This window comes from Anneissia japonica, unplaced genomic scaffold, assembly GCF_011630105.1.
Source record: "Anneissia japonica isolate Jap-2015-1 unplaced genomic scaffold, ASM1163010v1 scaffold9002_len284450_cov133, whole genome shotgun sequence".
Taxonomy (NCBI): domain Eukaryota; kingdom Metazoa; phylum Echinodermata; class Crinoidea; order Comatulida; family Comatulidae; genus Anneissia; species Anneissia japonica.
The window spans coordinates 70240-79542 of record NW_022720930.1 but is presented as its reverse complement, the minus strand read 5'-3'; positions in this window follow the sequence as shown (position 1 = coordinate 79542).

Sequence of the window (9303 nt, the reverse complement as noted above, 5' to 3'; positions counted from 1 at the left end):
CTACAATGCGATGTGTCTATGCGCTTTGTGTCATGACAAAAAAGAAAGAAATCAACAAGAAATAAACAAGAACAAAAAAGATTAGAATATTTGAGAAAAGATGAGATTTAAGAGGGCCAGAGATGGAAAAGACCTTACAGGGTAACTTGTTTCACAGCTTTGGTGCAGCAACAGAAAATGTATATATATAAATTCCAATACAGGTCTCCACCCAGATAAAAATCAAAATATTTAATTTAAACATACTGGGGGTTAGCTTTGTCAATTTCAGTACCATACAAATGTTAAAAATATAATCTTTACAAAATTTAAATAGCAGAAAATGAATTCAATTGTTAGAAAAAAAATTAAAATAAAGTTAAAATAATAAATAAATAAAATGTAACTAGAATTAATCCTTTTATGCTACGCAGTAAGTGCATAGCACCCCTGCGGTGCAATTTTCCCTAGTATAAAAATTGAAAATCTTTGAATTCTGAAAATATATAAGCATTTTGAATTTGTGTTTAGGATTTTTTTTTTGGTCGGGGGGTGGGGGGAGGGTTAAGGGCCCTACTCGGTGGGGGAACGAGTTTTTTTTGTGGTGTCGGCTACACAAAATTTGTACTTTATTAAAAGTGTAAGTCTACCCAACGGGTGTCGTCAATTAAGATATGCACACATACGGTAGTTACATACTGACTGCTCTCAATAGACAGACCTTTCGTCATATTTAAAAGGCGGGGCTTAGCGAAACGGTGAATAGCAACCGCTATATGCTAGTAGTGGTTAGTGAAGAGTATATAAGTAAAATGGTGTGATAGATTTTATTCACCGAAAGAGCAGAAGTAGACAAGTCAGAAAGCAGCTAGAGAGAGCCTTATTCCAATTGTCGTACTTAGTTATACAATACAACCAACCATGCCGTTTAAGCACAATCCCGTCTCTATTACTCTGCAACCATTCGGCAAGATAACAACTTTTAACATGCATGATGGTGATTTTTACACGGGTGGTGCTGAACGGCTACTCAGGGATGAAGATGAAAATCCCGATATAATGTTAGTTCAAACATTTACTGGAAATATAAAAGACTTCGCACTAATGAGTAATACCTACAGATTTCGTTATAAGGTAAACTCATACCATACAGGAGTATTGGTGAAACAATCAAAGTACTGCCAAGTTGAGATGCACACCGATAATCCAATGAACGCGTTCACAAATAACCGGTGTACCGTTTTTCTAAAGAACTGTCAGGGAGGGCATTTAGTAGCTATTTCATTTCATAAGACAGGTTTAGAAGACGAAATGCAGGAAATCCGGAACTTTGCCCTTAACATGATGAGACAATACAAAGCTCCTGTTGTAATTGGTGGTGATTTTAAAATTAATGCAGATGAAGCAAGACAGGCACTAGCGGAAACTGGATTCAAAGTTATTGCTCCGGATGAATTAGTAGGAAATCGTGAAGGAAGAAACAACATCGACTATTTTATATTCTTGCCTTTTGGGGAAGATTTACAGGCACGAATGGAAGCAGGCGTTAACTTAAACCTGTTGGCAACTATGTTAGATATCAATGCAGACAACCACAATGCACAGAATCTAGAAGGGAATTGAAGCTAATACCATTGTCAGAATTGTTGGTTTTTAGCAAATATTTAGTTGTATGTATTACATATTTAAATATAGTTACATAGAGCGTGTTTTGTGTGTTTGTGTTTGGACACTGAATTCAAAAACAATAGTGTACAGGGACGGTTCCAGAATTGTTCAACAAGGCGCACAACAGTTTCAGAATTGATAAGTATGTAGCAAATAAAATTGATATGCACTGAAATTTTAAAAATGTAGTAGCAAAATGGGGCGGGGGGAGGCATGTGCCCGTCTGGATCCGCCCCTGGGGTATACACAAAACTTTTGGCAACTACTGCCGTGCATGTACCGGAATGCAGCACTTGTATGTCATTTGTCAGTTCTTATCTTTCATTTTAAGTAATTAGATAGACAATTATATAGACAATCATTGTTTCACGTTGTAAATTTAAGAAATGTAGGCTTATCGTTGTTGTATTTTAAGTTAGACGACATAAATTATGTTATTATGTCTACCGTATTGATATTTAAAGTTTAATATAGAAACAAACGAAATGTTAGTAACCGTATTGCCTATGTAGGCTAGATATTCTCTAGAGTTATTACTTTAAGGATGCATGTTTTTTTTTCCTTTTTTTCTGATATCTTTTTTTTAAACTAAAGTATTATGTTTTAAAATGGTATAGTTGTATTGGATTGTTAAGTTTCTTTCAAATGGTTTAATATTATAGTGGGTTGAATTAGGTTTGTTTTAGCATCAGACCTGTAACTATAATCTCCAATCCAAAATTTATTTTAGCGAAATTCAGGAGATATTTCATAGTGATTTGCATTGGGTTTGGAGGGCCATCAAATAAATGTATTATTTTACTGTAGATTAGATACGGTAATAATTGAAATTGCAGTTAATATGCACAGAACACGTGAACACTTACAATTTACTGAAGTTACTGTTTGCTCCAAGTTGATATATTACCATAGCATGGAAATTCGGACTGTCTATATTAGTAGGCCTATTACCTTTTAAATTGTATTCTGGTGTTTATACCTACACAACCACTATTATAAAATTGGTTGACAAAGGTATGTCTGGTTGTGGTACTTTTTTTTGGGTTAAATTTGAGAAATAATCTTCTTGGAGGTTGATGTACATTTGTTTTTCATGTTTTGGTAATGGGTAGAAATATTTGTGGCATGTAATAAAACTAGATAAAAGGCAGTATGACTATGGTTTTATTACTATATTATTACACATCATGCCTATAATACAATCTTATATGGTACTATTCATTAACAATACTAGAAATTCTTAAACATCCAAATTATTTTCGATCAAAAAATACATCAATGTACTAGTGTCGACTTAAAATAGCTCAATCTTCGAAATAATATAATCACCTCGACAAGTTGGGTGAAACCAATTCAAAATGGTTTTTTTTAATGAAATTGTGATTATGTGGCAGATTTTAACAATTTGATGAACTTTGGGCAAATTTCTGTTCTCAGAATAATAATACCATAGTTATGATAAAATAGAAATAATTATAAAGTAATAACAACAGCAACAGACAGTAACAGAAACAAAACAACAACCAAAACAAAAACAACAACAGCCAAAACAACAGCAGCAAACAAATAAAAAAAATGTTAAAACACAAAAAAAACCCCAAAAAAACCCCAAAAAACAATGGCAACCTGAAGAGCAACATCACATAAAAGTAAAGCAGCATATAAATCGGCAATTTACTGTAGTAATAACAATCTTGACGCAATCAGAGCCATATATACAAAATGGACGGTGTGTACCACGTGACTTTCGTAAACCAAGAAGCAGAATGTCGCAACTCTTTATATATATAGCTCTGGACGCAATGTTCCCGGAACGCCCTCTCGCGAGAATTTTCGAAGTTCACGAATATCAGATATGGAACGCAATGGGATCTGTTTGGTTATGCAGATGAAAAGGCGGAATACGAAAAACGATTTGTATGTCTTGTTTGAGAAGCGACACAGACCTGCAATTCGCAGTGTGGGGACATTGTATATACTGAAGCATTCCTATTCAATTTACGCAGCCAAACATTGTAATTAATATTATCAGGCCAAAAGAAAAATTTATAAAATTAGTTGTAACGTCAGATCGTCTGGACGATCCGCCGACAGACAATTCGCCGACGATTTTTTATTTCTTATTTTTGTTTGAGAATTGTGATTGATGTTTCTTCGACAGATGTTTTGTATTATAGAAGACTGGGTAGTCATCATGGAAAGTAGTTATTTACAGATATCTATACATGCAGATACACTTTCAATAATTAAACTACGCATGCAGATATAGGCCAACTTTCAATAATTAAAGTACATTTAATAATTTACTTTTAATAATTACAAGATTCTGCTAAAAATATTTAATACAGGCCTATAATAAACACTTGTTCATCTCTATCGTTATTAAATATTTTAGTTCTAAGTACTACAAAATCATAAAAGACTAATAACTAAAGCAATATAAAGGGCAATTTTTTAAATTGGTACAAATTGAAATGAAAAGGACGACAGGATACAAGGTGTGACTTTCTGCAAATTGAGGGAATAATTGAAATGTACAAAACTTCAAAGTAATAATATTTCAAATGTTTGAAATGCACAGGAATATGACGTATTACAAATATAGAGTGAAGTCGAAATATGCAAGTGGAGGGCACATTAAAATATTAACTGGTCGGTATCTTTTTTCATTCACATATCAAATTTAAAAAATAGTAGCACAGGCTTAATTACAGTTTGAATGAACGGCACAAATTAGGTAAATCAAAAGATTAATGTGTATATACGATTCAATAAATGAGGAATAAATTATTGTGGAATCTGACAATAAACGACTAATGGCCAATGGCCATGTTACATAGTAGCGAATAGAGTAAAATTATGCCGAGCGTACTGATTTTTATCTATGAATTCCCTGATACGCTCAAATACGTTCAAATTATTGGCAAAAAACAAACATTCTTGCGTAAAGGACGAACGCCCAACGAATAAGGAACAAATGCTGATCGTACCATGGGCGGCGGAACGGGGGCCGGGGGTTGCCTCCCCCCACCACTTTTTGGTAGAAAATATATGTTTATGGAGATTTTTGTGTGATCGGAAAAAATGTAAGAAAGGAAAGAGGGAAGAAGGAGGGGAAAGAGAGTGTTTATCCAGTCCCGACTGAGCTAGATTTTCTCGCAATTCACATTGGCGGATCTGGGGATCAGGGGTCGTGACCCCCCTCCCTTGGGCAAAAAAATAATAAATAAATAAATAAATAATATAAAATTAAAAAAAATTAAAAATCTAGACCCACCTTTTCGGTACTCATGGGCTTTTTTTTTTTTTTTTTTTTTTTTACACTAAGAAAATTTAGTTCAATTTTTAATTCATTTGTTTATATATGCCTTTTTTATTTCTTCCATTTTTCTTATTTTAATTCTTTTTATTTGTCTGGTGCTGTGTTTTTTATCCATTGCTTCTTTTTTACATTTGTGTTGTGAATTTCTTAAATTTTGGTGTTCTATTTTTAAATTTTTAAGCAATTATTGTTAATAAACTTATATACATGCACTATATTTCCTTCACATTCTGTTAAAAACCTTGGTGTTTTCTTTGATGAATCTCTTTGTTTTAATAACCATATAAGTCACATTACTAAAACTACTAACTTTCATCTACGCAATATTGCTAATATCAGAAAATATATTTCAAAACACACAGCTGCCGTATTAATAAATGCATTGGTCACATCCCATCTGGATTATTGCAACTCCCTTTTCTACTCGTTACCAAAAACTGCGATAAATCGCCTTCAACGTCTTCAAAATTCAACTGCACGTATTCTGACTCTTACTTCTAGACGCTCACATATATCACCGGTAATTTATCATTTACATTGGCTCCGTATTGAATCTCGTATCAAATACAAAATCCTGCTATTAACGTTCAAAGCACTATTTTACCAACAACCCACTTACCTTGTTGAACTCATTCATGCGTATGCCCCACCTACTTGTCTCCGTTCTTCTGATAAAAATCTTTTAGTTGTTCCTAGGATTAACACCAAAACCTTTGGCTCTAGATCATATTCATTTTCCGCAGCATCCCTTTGGAACTCATTGCCCAAACATATTATCCAATCACCGTCAGTTGCTATTTTTAAGACAAAACTTAAGACGCACCTTTTTACCATCTAAATGTTAAGCGCCTTTGATTTTTACTTCGGTATAGTTAAAATTGGCGCTATATAAATTATTATTATTATTATTATTATTATTATTATTATTATTATTATTATTATTATTATACAGTCTTTTATTGGCTGTCTGTTTGCAATTTTTAATTTATATTTTTGTCTGAATAAATAATAATGTCCTTGAATATAAAATCAGAAGTCGGGAATGCTCATTTCCCGCCATCTAGGTATCAACATTTTTTGGGGGGTGGGGATGACTACGACCCCGACCACCACCCCGACCCCAACTCCCCTTTTATTTTTGAGGTTCATCGATTCATGGAAAAAAGATAAACGTATGCAAAGTATGTATAATACACACATAATCATCTGACCGTTTTCAAGGGGGAAAGTCTTGAATTTTGAAGAACCTAAAAGTAATTAAAAGACAATTCTGAAGTCTGGAAAGCTTATTTCCCACCATTTAGAAATCTACATTTTCCCAGGGAGAACCCGAACCCACCTTTCTTCTTGGGATTTATCGATTCATGGGAAAAAAAGAATACGTATGCAACTACCTAATTTTGTGTATGCATGTATACACACATAAAATAAGAATGAGAAAAATTTACCTGACAGTTTTTAAGAGGGGAAAACCTTGAATTTTTAAGAACTTAAAAATCTAAAAGACATTTCATAAGTCTGGAAAGCTTATTTCCAGCCATCTATAAATCGAGATTTTCCCGGGCAGAACCTGATCCCGCCTTTCTCTTTGGGAGTTCATTGATTCATGGAATCGTTTTCAAGAGGGGGAAACCTTGAATATTGAAGAGCTTAAAAGTAATTAAAAGACACCTCAGAAGTCGGAAAAGCTCATTTCCCGCCATCTAGGAATCGAAATTTTCCCGGGAAGATCCCCGACCCCCCTCCCCTTTTTTTTTAGATTTATCGATTCATGGAAAATTGAATACGTATGCAACTACTTAATTTTGTGTATGTATGTATACACATATAAAATAAGAATGAGAAAAATTTACCTTACAGTTTTCAAGAGGGGAAAACCTTGAATTTTGAAAAACTTAAAAATCTAAAAGACATTTCATAAGTTGGGAAAGCTCATTTAAGGTTAATCGATTCATGGAATCGTTTTCAATAGGAGAAAACCTTGAATTTTGAAGAAGTTAAAAGTCATTAAAAGACACTTCAGAATTCGGGAAAGCTCATTTCCTTCCATTCAGGAATCAAATTTTCCCGGGGGAGCCCCGGACCCCCATTTCCTTTTGGGATTTATCGATTCACGTAATAAGAATACGAGAAAGAAGAGCAGACACTTCGCAATATCGTGACGCTCGAGTTTTACTATTATTCCTCTTTCTATGTTTAACTAAGTGTGACCTTCTTGAATGTTATTAAATGTTTTTGTATAATATCTAAAACAACAACAGCTAGTACCCCCTTTCATAAAGTGTAGATAGGTACAGTAATACCAAAGGCTAGAGAGAGAGAGGATAAACTATAGGCCTAACTACAGGCTGACTTAAGTCCACCTTCTAGGCCCCTCCTTAAACTAGGGTCCTAGGCTGACACCAACAGTCACGCTTCATATGACGTTGATTGAAATTTTGAAAAAAATTGAAGCATGAAATAAAAAGTAGATTGTATAAAATAAATATTATTAAATAAATAAAATATACCATTCCGCTCCGTTATTGCCAAAACTATCCTTGTAATGTAATTAATGTTAAATAATAATAATAATAATAATGATAATAATAATAATAATAATAATAATAATAATAATAATAATAATAATAATAATAATAATAATAATAATAATAATTTCAGCATTAATTACCTTGTTCTAAGCCTTGTAATGAAGGACCATACTATTTACTAGGCCTATAACTAGCCCAAGGGAATATCTTTTGTGTCATTTCCACTTAACGCCGATTTTTAAATTGTTCTCTAATTCCTCCATTGTCTAAGTCTCCTTAAGATAGGCCTACAGGTTGGTTTTATTAACATATTAATAATAATAATAATAATAATAATAATAATAATAATAATAACAATAAATAAATAATCATTTCTTCATTACATGTAATTGACTTGTTAACTTGGTCTAGCCTTGTAATCAAGCGTTGTCTTATAAACGCTGATACACTGAGACGAGAATCGCCTTATTAGTGAAATATAGGTAGAGTAAGTTAAAAGTACATCTCCAAGTAAGAAGGCGAGAAAATTAGGATGTTAGAAAAAATAATAAATAAATAAATTAAGAAAAAACAATTAACCCTTCAAATGATTGTGTATTTCTGTAGAAAAATTACGTCTACACTATTATCCGGATCCGCGAGTAATTTTCTAGACAATCGAGTGGGAAGGTAATGTAAGACCCCCCTGCAATGTACATTTAGCCACGTTACTATCTTATTGCGTTGGCCAAGTTCTTCCGAAGTAAATGCTGTGATAGAAACTAAAACTTCCCCTATCAAATAATGTGAACCAACTATGTATTTTCTTCCCGACAGGAAGAGGAAGGAGGAGGGAGAATATTGAAAACAAACTATGGTCAAGTCATAGAGGCCTATATGTTTAGGGCCTATTAGGCATTTCATAAATCTATGATATAATATAATATTGACAACATCAATAGTACATGCATAGGTGGAATTTTGTCCAATCCGTTGTGAAAATGTACTGAATACTCAGTGCGTGTGAAAACCTTGCGAAAATAATACTCGCTGCTTACTTGGGCTCAAATTCAACCCTGGTCATCAGGTGTCAGCTCGGTGGTATAGAGGTATGATACCAGGCTAGTGATCTGGAGAACTGGAGAATGTGGGTTCGAGTCCCACTGGAGAACAACACACTGAGTATTCAGTAAATTTTCACAACAAGTTGGGCAAAATTACACATAAGCCCTTCCCCCCCCCAATTAATTCTCCTGATAACAACAATTACCATTCAATAATAGAACAGTCATCGACAAATTTGCAGTGAAGTGAATCTAAAATGTATCCATGAAGTTATGATGATCTGAAGTGTTTAAAATCGTACACAATAATAGTTGAACCAACTTTAAAATACCACAAATACAAATGTGCGTAACGATATTTTATTGCTTTAGAAATGTGATTTCAAAAGGTGTATTAGTGAATCACGCACTGAGTATTCAATACATTTTCACGAAAGGTTGGGCAAAATACATATAGGCCCCTAATTGGTCCTCCAGACGCAAATTCAGGTATTATCTATTCCATCACGATAATAACAATTACCATTCACTAATACAACAGTCATCGACCTACTTGCAATGAAGTGAATCTAACATGTATTCGTGGATTTAGATGATCTGAGGTGTTAAAAAACAATAATAGTTGAACCAACTTTAAAATACCACAAACACAAATGTGCGTGACGATAATTTATTGCTTTAGAAATGTGATTTCAAAAAGTACATTAGTGCATCGCATACGTAAGGGTTTGTTTTGTTTTTTTTTTTTTTTTTTTTTTTT